We start from the raw sequence: 12,909 nt of genomic DNA, 5'->3' as shown, positions 1-12,909 counted from the left end.
TGCCCTCTCTAAACGTGTTCTGTTAGTGTCTTGGACAGTCAGTACTGCAAGCTGAAGCCAAGAGTCACCCTGCTTACACATCAACGGGCCCCCTGTGTCTCCCTGCATGTGGGAGGAAATAAACAAAGTCAGCATGGAAGACATGGAATAGTGCTCTGTATGGTCGTGCAAAAATGAACACCTAGCCCCGACGTTGATGGTTTTCGATTAGTGTTATTGATTTTAATTGTGTTGTTGTATCATGTAGCCGAGTCTTGTCCAGTGTTACAGGCTGTACCTGTTGGAGCTCAATGGCTGTAGTGCAGATATTGTCAAGGGAGGAAGCGTTATCACAATCCACCACAGAGGTCTGAAACTCTTGCAGGACTTGATCAATTAAAAGTGCAACAGAGATGACATCAGAAATTTGAACACAGAGGAACCTAAAAATGCATTATTCATGTGATCAGAATGAAGTTCAGAAGAGAATAGCTTTTAATTTAAGCTCCCCAACTTTACCTAAACTGCCGATGAGCAGTTTGCTATATTTTTTTTCCAAATTTGGGAATCTAATAACTAAAGCTAGATGTTGTTGTTTTCGGGTTTATGCTACACATACTATTTGCCATTTCATGTGCATTTTTTACTCCACATTTCTTACATTACCAAAGCCAAATATTTGTTTAGACATCAGGTATCTGTTATAGAAATTATCTTGTCGTCCTTTTAATTCTTGTGGATGCAAAGAAATAAAATGATCTGGTCCAGGTTTTGTCTCAGAGTTTGAGTTTTTATTTCTGCAGAAATAATAAGAGGTACATGTCACGCAGAGCTTAGGCGGTCTGCGTGAGTGCACAAAAAAATCACAGAGGGTACAAACTTTTAAGCACACAGGAACAAAGGAGGGGTTTCTGAAAGTGTGTGTGTGTGTGTGTGTGTGTGTGTGTGTGTGTGTGTGTGTGTGTGTACGTGTGTCTGTATGTGTGAGATAACAGGGAAGGGGTGAAGGAGGAAGGGAGAGAGATGAAACAAACTAGATGAGACAAAGACCCTTTGTTTTACTACACCAGTTATCTTTGATTTCTTACAAGTCGAGGACACAGGATGCTGCTTAGACAGAGTGAACCTCCTAACAAGGTCAGTTCTGGGGTACGTTTGACATTTGATGAACAACAGGCTGTGTGTCAGGAAAACCGTAGCCACTCGTAGCTGGCCTGGCCGTACAAGGCATGGATGGACACGAATGCAAAAGGCCTCACTGCTCTTACAAAACACTATATATCATGTCAGAACATGCAAAGAACACACACAGAATTACATTGAATCACTACAGAGTATCACCGTTAACAGAGTGCACAAACCAGGTACATTTTCTAATCATTGATAATAAGATGCATGAATATATATGAAGCATATACATTTCTATCACATATCACTTCAAAAAATATCTGTTGCATCAAGGTGTTCTCTATGTACGTCATTGTGAATAAGGTGGAGTACGAGACACGTCTGACAAATACTGTCATGGTCTCCTCTGAGTAAAATAATCTGGCCTATTGAATACTTCAATGTAAATGTGAGTTATTGTGGGAAATTCTGTTTACCTGGGCTGTGTAAGTGGTTTAATCAAACTGTCACCTTAAGCAGATTATCAAGACATGTGCAGGTAAATATACCTATTATTCCAGATCCTTCATGAATATGGACCCAAATAAATGATATGGCCATGTGCAAGGCACAATAGTTTGAATATTGTTTAGAAATAATACTTACTGCCACCTTGGCCTCCACCCCACCCAGCCACCCAGCACGTAGTCCCTGTGCTGAGAGTTGTGCCTTCTAGGGCCACACAGATAGGCTGGATGTAGTCAGTGAGAGTGGGTTTTTTGAAGAGTTGAAAAACTGCCACATTGCTACCCGCTGAGTTACTAATGGTGATATTTGTCACACTCAGCATTACTTCGAAGGGTTTTATCCATTCTGCTTCAAGCGGCCCAGGATTACAGTCCATTCAGTGACAACAACTTGATGGCTATGACAAAAATAAACAAAGAATTTGACTTGATGTTATCTCCATGAAGACTTTATCAGTAAGTTTATTTAAAAATGACAAAAACCCAGCCACTGGGGATGCACAAGCCAGTGCATTCTTAGTCCCAGTCCCAAGCCTGGATAAATGGGGAGGGTTGCTTCAGGAAGGGCATCCGGCGTAAAACCTTTGCCAAATCAAAAATGCGGATCATAAATCAGATTTCCATACCGGATTGGTTGAGGCCCAGGTTACTAATGACCGCCGCCACCGGTACTGTTGACCAGCAGGGTAGTGGAATGAGGAAGTACAGTAGTAAGGTATATGGAGGAAGAGGTTGGCAAAGAAGAAGTGGGATAGTCAGAGAGATGAAGAAAGCAGACAGGACTACAAGGAGACGCAGCATAAGGCGAAGAGAGAGGTGGCGAAGGCAAAGATAAAGACGTATGGTGAGTTGTATGAGAGGTTGGAGACTAACGAAGGAGAAAGGGAATTGTACTGATTGGCTAGACAGAGGGACCATGCTGGAAAGGATGTGCAGCAAGTTAGGGCGATGAAGGATAGGGATGAAAATGGGCTGATAAGCGAGGAGAGTGTGTTGAGAAGGTGGAAGGTGTACTTTTAGGGGCTGATGAATGAAGAAAATGAGAGATGATGTGGGGATAGTGAATCAGGAAGCGTGGTGGATTAACAAGGAAGGGAGTGAGGGAAGCTATGAAGCGGATGAAAAATAGCAAGGCAGTTGGTCCAGATGACATACCTCTGGAGGTATGGAGGTGTTTAGGAAAGATGTCAGTGGCGTTTTTAACTAAATTGTTTAACACAATCTTGGAAAGTGAGAGGATGCCTGAGGGGTGGGGAAGAAGCATACTCGCACCGATTTTCAAGAATAAGTGTGATGGGCAGAGCTGTAGCAACTACAGAGGTATCAAGTTGATCAGCCACAGCATGAAGATATGGGAAAGAGTAGTGGATGCTAGGTTAAGAGGCAAGAGGGGTGATGATTAGCAAGCAGCAGTATGGTTCATATCAAGAAAGAGCACTACAAATGTGATACTTGTTTTGAGAGTGTTGCTGGAGAAGTATAGAGAAGGTCAGAAGGAGTCACATTGTGTCTTTGTGGATTTAGAGAAAGCATATCACAGGGTGCCGTGCAAGGTGGTGTGGTATTGTATGAGGAAGTTGGGAGTTGCAGAGAAGTATGTAGGAGTGGTGCAGGAGATGTATGAGGGCAGTGTAACAGTGGTGAGATGCGCAGTTGGAATGACAGATGGGTTCAAGGTGAAGGTGGGATTACATCAAGGATCGGCTCTGAGCCCTTTCTTGTTTGCAATGGTGATGGACAGGTTGACGGACGAGTAGTGAGACAAATACCATGATAAAAGAGTAATAGAAAACAACCCCGGAGAGCTTATTAAAGCATATAATTCTCAAACAAAGATAAAGCGAAATATTTAATCACAAGTAAAGACAACTTTTAGACTGAACATGTAGTTTTTCAAAATTATGGAGAAAGAGCTGACATTTGATTTGTCACAGCCTCATGTTTACAGTATTTCACCTTGAAAAGTATGTTTACAAATATTTCACCTCGAAAGCAGCCAGCATCGGTCACGACAAGCTGTCCTGCCACCAGGGTGCCCCCACATACAAAGGTTCAATTTTTATGCAAGCTTGCCATCCAGGGCCACAAGCCTGCTGATGCCACTGAGCTGAGTGGGCTTCCATCAAGACGTGGGTTCAAAGTTGGCGAGGGGCTTCCGCAAACCACAGCTGGGGGGAGAAGAGGTTGCCATACAGCTGAGATCTCATGAGATTTCAGCTGTATGACAAAATATACATGAAAGTGTCTGTCTGGACTACAAGCCAAAATGTAGTCCAGATAGACATTGCTGAGAGAAAATCATTAAATGAAATCAAATTATCATAAAGCCCGGCATCGAGTAGCAGACGTTAGTTTTGTTAAAATTTAGTTTGCACTGTGCACTAGCTTCTGGTGATCATTTAATTGAATTCTGGTATAGACAGATAGGTCAGTGTAATTTGTTTTCAATATAATATGCAAAAACTCTTGGTGGCACGGTGGCGCAGTGGTTAGCGCAGTTGCCTCACAGCAAAGAAGGTCCTAGGGGTAGTCCAACCTTCGGGGTCATCCCGGGTCGTCCTCTGTGTGGAGTTTGCATGTTCTCCCCGCGTCTGCGTGGGGTTCCTCCAGGTGCTCCGGTTTCCTCCCACAGTCCAAAGACATGCAGGTTATGTGAATCGGCCATACTAAAATTGTCCCTAGGTGTGAATGTGTGTCGGCCCTGTGATGACCTGGTGGCCTGTCCAGGGTGTCTCCCCGCCTGCCGCCCAGTGACTGCTGGGATAAGCTCCAGCATCCCCACGACCCTGAAAGCAGGTTAAGTGGTTTGGATAATGGATGAACGGATGAATGGATGGATGAATGGATGGCTGGATACTTTGCACTGTTACCACATTCAAGCCTGCTATTTATGTTTATATTTATTTTTACTTATATTTAGCAGACAAATCAGTGAATGACAAAAAAACTTCTGACTCAATCAAGAGAAAACAGTAATCAAAGTCATTGGTGATAAAAAGTAAAGACAGACTGAGCGCTCAATTAACTTCATTATCACACCATGTCACATATCGAGCCAAAAGGTTTGGGTGTCATCAATACTTCAGATCTAAGTTTCGAATTGCATGTAAAGAAAGCAACTGAAACAGCATTTTACTCTCTAAAAGCCATCGTTAAGCCTTTTCTCGCTTCACCTGATACTGAGGAAATCGGTGCACACATTTGCTACCAGTAGGCTTGACTATTGAAAACCACTTTATTTGAAAGCCACTTTATTTTTGATTTGTATTCTTAAAATGAAATGTGTGCTCTGCATTTAACTCATCCTGTTGTATAGGGGCAGTGGGCAGCTGCAGCACCCGAGGACCAACTCCAGTTCTTCTTTCCATTGCCTTGCTCAGGGACACAGACAGGAGTATTAACCCTAACATGCATGTCTTTTTAATGGTGGGAGGAAACCGGAGCACCTGGAGGAAACCCATGTAGACAGGGAGAATATGCAAACGCCACACAGAAAGGACCTGGGACGGCATGGGGTTCAAACCCAGGACTTCCTTGCTGTGAGGCAACAGTGCTAACCACTGGGCCACCGTGCCGCCCAATGCAATGCATTTGTTAGCAGTAGGCTCGACTATTGCAATGCATTTTTGTCAGATTTCCCTAGTAAGCCATAAGACAGTTAGTTACAAGTGGATCAGAACATGGCAGCTAGAGTAGTAACTGGAACAAAGATAAAATGTCACATCAGTCATATTCTGAAGTCTCTCTACGGCTACCAATTACTGAAAGCATAGATTTACTTATTTATGTGAATGGACTTGCTTCTGACTACATAAACAATATGCGGCATAAATAGAATGTTCCTGGTAGGGCCCTTAGATCTGCAGACACACATCTCCTACCTAATCCAAAAACATGAAAACTTATGGTGGTGCAGCATTCTGTGTATACAGTCCTAAACTTTGGAAAAGTCTCCTTTTTTTTATTAGACTTTTCAGCTTTTAAGTACTTGTGGAAAGTCTGTATTAATTCCAGGTCCTATTCCGACACTGGCTCATGGAGCAGGGTGTTTCAGCAGAATCCTCAGCCTGCACACGTGGCTCATTACTGTAATGTTGTTCTCAGGTCTGCCACATGCTGGTACTAAAAGTCTTCAGATGGTTCAGGATGCTGCTGCTAGAAGCCTAACTACAACTAGAAAATGTGACAATTTTACACCAGTTCTTGCCTCCCTTCATTGGCTTCCTATTCATGTTAGATCAGACTTCAAGGTGCTTCTGCTGATTTATAAAATCCTAAATGGGCTAGCCCCTTCTTACCTATCAGATCTCCTTAAACCGTACATTCCATCTCGAGCTCTTCCTTCTCAAAATACAGGGCTCCTGTGTGTACCCAAAGCTAAAAAGAAGTCAGCTGGTGGCAGGGTCTTTTCCTATCAGGCCCCGTTCTTGTGGAATAACCTACCTGCTGCCGTCAGACAATCAGAGTCTGTTGGGTCCTTTAAATCCACACTTAAAACTCATCTTTTTGCCTTAGCTTACAATTTAGTTGCCTTTAAGTTGAGTGCTTCACAACCTGTACTGCATGGCGGGTCGCTTTCTGTCTCAATTAATTTACCAAGCACTGTTCTGCCAGCGAGATTATAGCGTACAGATTATTGACCAAACTGTTCTCTTCTCTCCCGTCTTTTCTCTCTCTTTAAATGATGTCTTCTCCTTTCTCTTTTTCTGTGTGTGTGAATGGTGTGATGTGAGTCTCCTTTGTGTGCAATGTACTCTGTCCTCCTCCCAGGTCTCCATGGTGATGGTGGTCGCCACCTAGACACTGCTTGTCATCCTCCTCATCACATTTTCTTTTGATTTTTTGGAATATTTTATTTTTCATTTTCAAATCCATTTCAACAACAATAGAAAAAAAACAACAACAACACACACACACACACAAAAAAAAACCACAAAAAAAACAATCCCCTACCCTTCCTATAAACAGAAGACGGGGGAAAAAAAAGTCAGGGCATAGAGTGAGAGATGTATTTTGTTTGTCTGCTCTGGACACTTCCCTAGGCACCAGTGTCTTATGTATAAAGTGCATCACTGTTTCCAGGTTGTTTTTGTGCACTCTTTCTCTGGAATAAAGTCGGATCACAGCACAGTGAAAGTCCGCTTCGCTCCTGTTGTTTTACTATGTAGTTCAAGTTTAGTACAGAGAAGTCGGTGACTTCCGTCCGCGAACTTAAAAGTGAAATGCAGAGACACGGCACTAATACAGTGTTTTATATATATATATATAATTTCTGGCTAACCAGAAATGATCACACCCCAATGGTAGCGTCATTGATGTGCCTATGTACTCTAGGTAAGGCTGCCAAATTTTCAGAAAGGTGTTGTGAAGTAATACTTGGGGTAGTATTGGTCGAGGATCAATGACCACACCGGGTTATAGAACTCAGGTATAATCGTGGCTCAGTAGGCAGACGTAATAACCATACATGGTAGTGGTGTAACCATAATAACAGTCCGGGTAGTACATAACACCTAGTGTAGTTCCAGTGGATATACATGGCGTTATATCACTACATACCCCCTGTTTAGTTTTCAATCTTTTCATTACACAGAAGTTGCCTTCTCTCTTTTTTTTTTTTTTAGACAACACACTCAGAATTGTCCATCTCAAAAAACAATAAACATATTCAGAGCCCTCCTTTTGTGTGTGATTGTCTCTACTCATAGTCCTTGTAGTGAGCTGGTTTGGAAACAGCTCTTCCATATCTTGTGCGTGCTGTCTTGTGTGTTTCACAGGTTTGGCTGGAAGAAGTTCCAGCTGCATGAGTGTCCCATTGAGGTTCTGTGAAGCGGGTTCTTGCGCTCCTCAGTGCATTGGGGGGGGGGGTGAATTTCCCGCAGGTGGCTCCTGCCACGTCTGAGTTTGTTCCCATTTGATGTTTGCACAATGTAGCTCCTTGGCTCATCGCACTTTTGTACGACGGTGGCTGGATACCAAGTCCCTTTTTCCTTGTTTAGGACAGATACGTGCTGTCCGGGACCGAGTGGAGGTAGTTCTCTGCCGCTGCTGCGGTCATGATGTTCCTTCATGTTTGCTGTTCTCTGCTCCAGGTGGAGTCGGTTTTCCTCCTTGCCTGGGTCCCCTCGACTCGGCAGCAGGGTGGTGACCGGCCTTCCGAAGATCAGTTCTGCTGGTGATGGTAGTTTACTGTCGATGGGTGTTGCTCTGACCTGTAGTAAGGCCACTTGTATGTTACCTCCTTGTCTCATGGTTTTCTTCACAATGGATTTGATGTGTCGCACATGCCTCTCAATGAATCCATTGCTTTTTGGATAGTGGGGTGAGCTTGTCACGTACCTGATTCCCCAGTCAGCCGTGAATTTCTGGAACACGTGCCCTGTGTACTGGGGTCCATTATCTGTAAGTATCTCGTCAGGCCTTCCAAAAAGAGACATGTACATTTCCATTTTTTGTGCAACTGCCCGGCTGGACACAGGCATGGGCATTTCATCCACTAGAGGGAACTTAGAATATCTGTCCACAATCAGTAAATACTGATGTCCATCGATCTCGAATAGATCAGAAGCTAGGGATTGCCATGGTTTTGACGGTGTGTTGTGTGGGTTGAGAGGTTGCTTTGCATTTACATCCTGATATTCCACGCATACGCTACATGACCTGCAGACTCTTTCGATGTCATCGTTCATTCTGATCCAGTAGACACTTTCTCTCGCCAGTCACCGTGTCTTTTCGATGCCCTGGTGTCCTACATGCAGCTGTTCGAGTATAGAATCGGTCATGGAGTCTGGGATGAGCACTTGTCTGCCTTTGAATATGACTCCTGCTTCAACTGCGAGCTCATCTCTGAATGACCAGTACTCACGTAGTTGTCTTGGTAGAGCTTTGATGTTGTCTGGCCATCCCTGGTGGATCAGCTCTTTCAGTGCATTGAGTCTGGGGTCGCTGGTGGTTTCCGTGCGGAGTGCGTCCTGTTTCTCGGGAGAGAAGTTTATCATTGCAACAGTGAGCATCTCTGGATCCTCGACTTCTGCCTCTATTCCGTCAATGCGCTCGTCCAGCTCGATGTTGCTGTTGTTCTCAGGGTTGGGTAGTCGGCTGAGTGTGTCTGCCAGGACCATCTGGTTTCCTGGTCGATACGTGACCTTGTAGTTGTATCCTTGTGTTTTTATCAGCATTCGCTGAAGCCGTGGCGGGGCGGCATGCAGTGGCTTTGTGCATATGGTAACGAGGGGTTTGTGGTCTGTAACTACAATGAATGACTTCCCATACAGGTAAGTATGGTATCGGTGCATTCCATAGACTATGGCCAGCATTTCTCGCTCTATATTGCTGTACCTGGATTGGCAGTCGTCCAGTGTCTTTGAGCCAAAAGCTATGGGTCTTTTGTTCTGCACTAATGCCACGCCCAGTCCTTTCTGTGATGCATCGACCTCAAGTGTCAGAGGTGTGCTTGGATCATAGTACTTCAGGCAGTCATGTTCGTTGATAACTGATTTCAGGTCCTCAAAGCTCTTTTGGTGGTCAGTGTCCCATGTCCAAGGCACGTCACTTTTCAGCAGCACCCTCAGTGTGTGTGCTTTGTCTGCGAACTTTGGGATGTAGGGTGACAGGTAGGTCAGCATCCCCAAGAATCTGCTCAGTTCATCTTTGTTCTGGGGTGTCAGCATTTTCTGGATGTCCCTGATTTTGGCTGGGTCAGGTTTGATACCTTTGTCTGTGTACAGGTTGCCAAAGAATGAGATGCTTGTCTGTCTGATTGTGCACTTGTCACTGTTGAACACAATACCTGTCTTGGCTGCTCTCTCCATCAGGTTGGTCAGGTTCCTGTCATGCTCCTCTTCGCTTGCTCCGTAGACTGCGATATCATCGGCTATGCTGACGGCACCGTCGAGCCCCTCCAGGATTTGGTCCATCTTTGCCTGGAAGAGCTCTTGAGAGACACTGAGACCAAATGGCAAACGTTTCCAGCAGTATCTACCAAATGGAGTTCGGAATGTGGTTAGCAGTTGTGACTCTTCCTCTAGTTTTATTGACCAATATCCAGCTTTTGCGTCAAGTTTGCTGAATATTTTTGCATTTGCAAACTTCGGGTTCAGTTCCTCCACAGTAGGAATCTTGTGTGGGCATCTCCTAAGGCTGGCATTAAGCTTTTGGGGGTCTAAGCATATGCGAAGGGAACCGTCTTTCTTTGTGCTGTATGCCAGACTCGAGCACCAGTCTGTGTGCTGTTCTACTTTTCTTAACACATCTTGTTCGACTAGGTTATTCAGTTCACCTTTCAGTTTGTCTTTGATGTGAATGCTGCACTTACGTGGTGGGTCTATGAATGGTTCAGCATCCTTTTTCGGGAAGAGCTTGGCCTTTCCACTGAAGTTGCCAATTTTGTCAAACTGGTCTGGGTATGCTCTCTTTAGGTCTGCACTGTTAGATATGGTCATTTTGGGTTTTTTGTCTGTCTTGTGTTGACTTTTTATGGTTTGCATGTCCTTTCTCGGTCACTGCATCTACATTGACAGTCACTAGGTTGAACAGTTCACATGTTGGCAGCCCAACTATGGCTGGCCCTGGTACGTCTACAACATAGAACTTTGCATTGATCCATTTGGATTCTTTGTACTGGCATGGAATGTCAATGGTGCCTAGGCAGGGGATGGCGGGACCACTGTATGCAGATAGCCTCCTGTTGGTTTTTTTCAGTCGTTTCTGGGTGCATGCATTTTCACCGTACATCTGCTTGAAGGTACGCAATGGGAGTGTGTTGCCTGACGCACCTGTGTCTATCTTCAGACGTAGTGTGTATCCACGACCAGGTAGGTCAGGTGGTGTCACCTTCAGGACTGTGTACGCCTCCTCTCTGGCCGGCTTGCTGTCTATGCTATGCATGCACTTTTCACTGATAGTTATGGAGTGGAACTGTTTCTGGTAAGTACTTTCGTTCTCACTGTCTGTTTCACTGCTACTCTCTACAGCATGTATGCGAGTCCTGCTCTGTTGCTTTTTGTCTATATAGGTTTTGCGCTTGTGCTGTTTGTCTTGTGGTGTGTGGGACTTACTTCCCCCGCTCCTGCTCTGGCTGGAGTGTTCCTGGCGCTCTCGTTTGGCTTTCCTGCAGCACCGTTCCCAGTGACCTTTTGCACCACACGCATTGCATTCATCATCATATGCAGGACATCGATGTGGTTTGTGGCTTCTCCCACAGTTACGACATATATGCGGTCCCTGTCCACAGTGTGGATTCTCTCATTGTGTGACAGGCTAAGTTTGTCTAACTGTTCATTGCCTGCTGTCAGGGCTTCATATTTTCGTCCCTCGGCCAGAACCTCTGCTAAGGAATATCCTTTTGGTTTGCTGTATAGATCATTCCTCAGGGCATCATGGGGAGTGCTCGCAATAATAAGCTCAATCATACGCTCATTAAGCTCTTCGTCTGAAAACTGACATTTCTGTGATAGTGTTCTGGCTCTGGTCACAAAATCATCAATATTCTCATCTGGTTTCTGTCTGTGTTGCATCAGTTGCAGTCTATGGATTCTGAAATTTACGTTCAACTTTAGCTGTTTTTTAAAGAAGTCCCATAGTTTGGCAGGCTTTTTCTTTTCATCATCGGTGAGACCACTGGCGTTCAGTCTTTTTAATCCTTCATCTCCGATTCCACGACATATTTTCCTAGCTTGTTTAGCTGCGCCATTTATTTCTTCATCTTCTAAATACAGAGTCATTTTCTGTTTATACAGTGAAATTGTGGTCCGGGTCGGACCAATTCATCGTCGGTAGATGCGATGCCATGACGTCTCCTGTTACTAGCTAGCTAGTTAGCTTTGCGGCTAGCTCAGCTCCGGCGCACTCTTGCTTGAATGATGACAGAAATTATCTACGGACAATTTTATCAGTCTATCTTCATTCTTCATAGAGAGTACTTTACCGCTGCCACCATGAAGTAATACTTGGGGTAGTATCGGTCGAGGATCAATGACCACACCGGGTTATAGAACTCAGGTTTAATCGTGGCTCAGTAGGCAGACGTAATAACCATACATGGTAGTGGTGTAACCATAATAGTCCGGGTAGTACATAACACCTAGTGTAGTTCCAGTGGATATACATGGCGTTATATCACTACAGTGTTGTATCCATTGGCGTCCGGGTAGCGTAGCGGTCTATTCTGTTGCCTACCAACAAGGAGATCGCCTGTTCGAATCCCTGTGGTTGGGCGTCTCTACAGACACAATTGGCTGTGTCTGTGGGCCAGATGATGTGGATATGTGTCCTGGTTGCTGCACTAGAGCCTCCTCTGGTCAGTTCATTTTCACAGTTAACTCATCCACCAATGTGGATCATCTTCAGTTCTACTGAGCAATGGGCACATTTTCTTTTGATATATATTATAAATCCATATAATTTTGTTATCCTATTTCAGTGTTATGTCCTTCTCACTCATATGTGTCTAATGTCTTTTCTTGTCTCTTCTCCCGTGTATATGAATGGTGTGATGTGAGTCTCCCCTGTGTGCATGTGGTCTGTCCTCCTGTCAGGTCTCAATGGTGAAGGAGGTCATATGGCACAGATCCTAGGCTGTTCCGGTGGCATCTGGGCACTGCTTGGCATCCTCTTCATCCATCCATTATCTGAACCGCTTACCCTGCCCTCAGGGTCGCAGGGATGCTGGAGCCTATTCAAGCAGTCATTGGGTGGCAGGCGGGGAGACACCCTGGACAGGCCACCAGGCCATCACAGGGCCCACACACACACACACACACATATACAGACACACCCATTCATACCTAGGGACAATTTAGTACAGCCAATTCACCTGACTTACATGTCTTTGGACTGTGGGAGGAAACTGGAGCCCCCTGCAGGAAACCCACGCAGGCACAGGGAGAACATGCAAACTCCACACAGAGGAACCCAGGACCTTCTTGCTGTGAGGCGACCGCGCTAACCACTGTGCCACCATGCCGCCTAGCCTCCTCATCATATTCTTCATATATTTTATAATCCATTATAATTTTTTTATCCTCTTTCACTGTTATATTCTGTAAATTGTGTTTTATTCTGTATACACAAAATCCATAGCATGTCTGTCCGTCTTAGGAGAGAGATCCTTCCTCTCAGGGCTGTTGCCTCTCCCCATCACTCTACATCTTGTACACTAATTATTGTCGCAGCAACCATATCAACTGACACATATTCAATTTTGTTGATGATTCAGTGACTGTAAGTCTTCTTGAAGGGGAGGAGGAACAACATGGACCTGTGTGGTTGATGATTTTGTGTCTTGGTGTGATGAGTC

The sequence above is a fragment of the Lampris incognitus genome, chromosome 10, assembly GCF_029633865.1.
Source record: "Lampris incognitus isolate fLamInc1 chromosome 10, fLamInc1.hap2, whole genome shotgun sequence".
Lineage (NCBI taxonomy): Eukaryota > Metazoa > Chordata > Actinopteri > Lampriformes > Lampridae > Lampris > Lampris incognitus.
The sequence above is the reverse complement of the archived record's forward strand: the minus strand, read 5'-3'. Positions refer to the sequence as shown.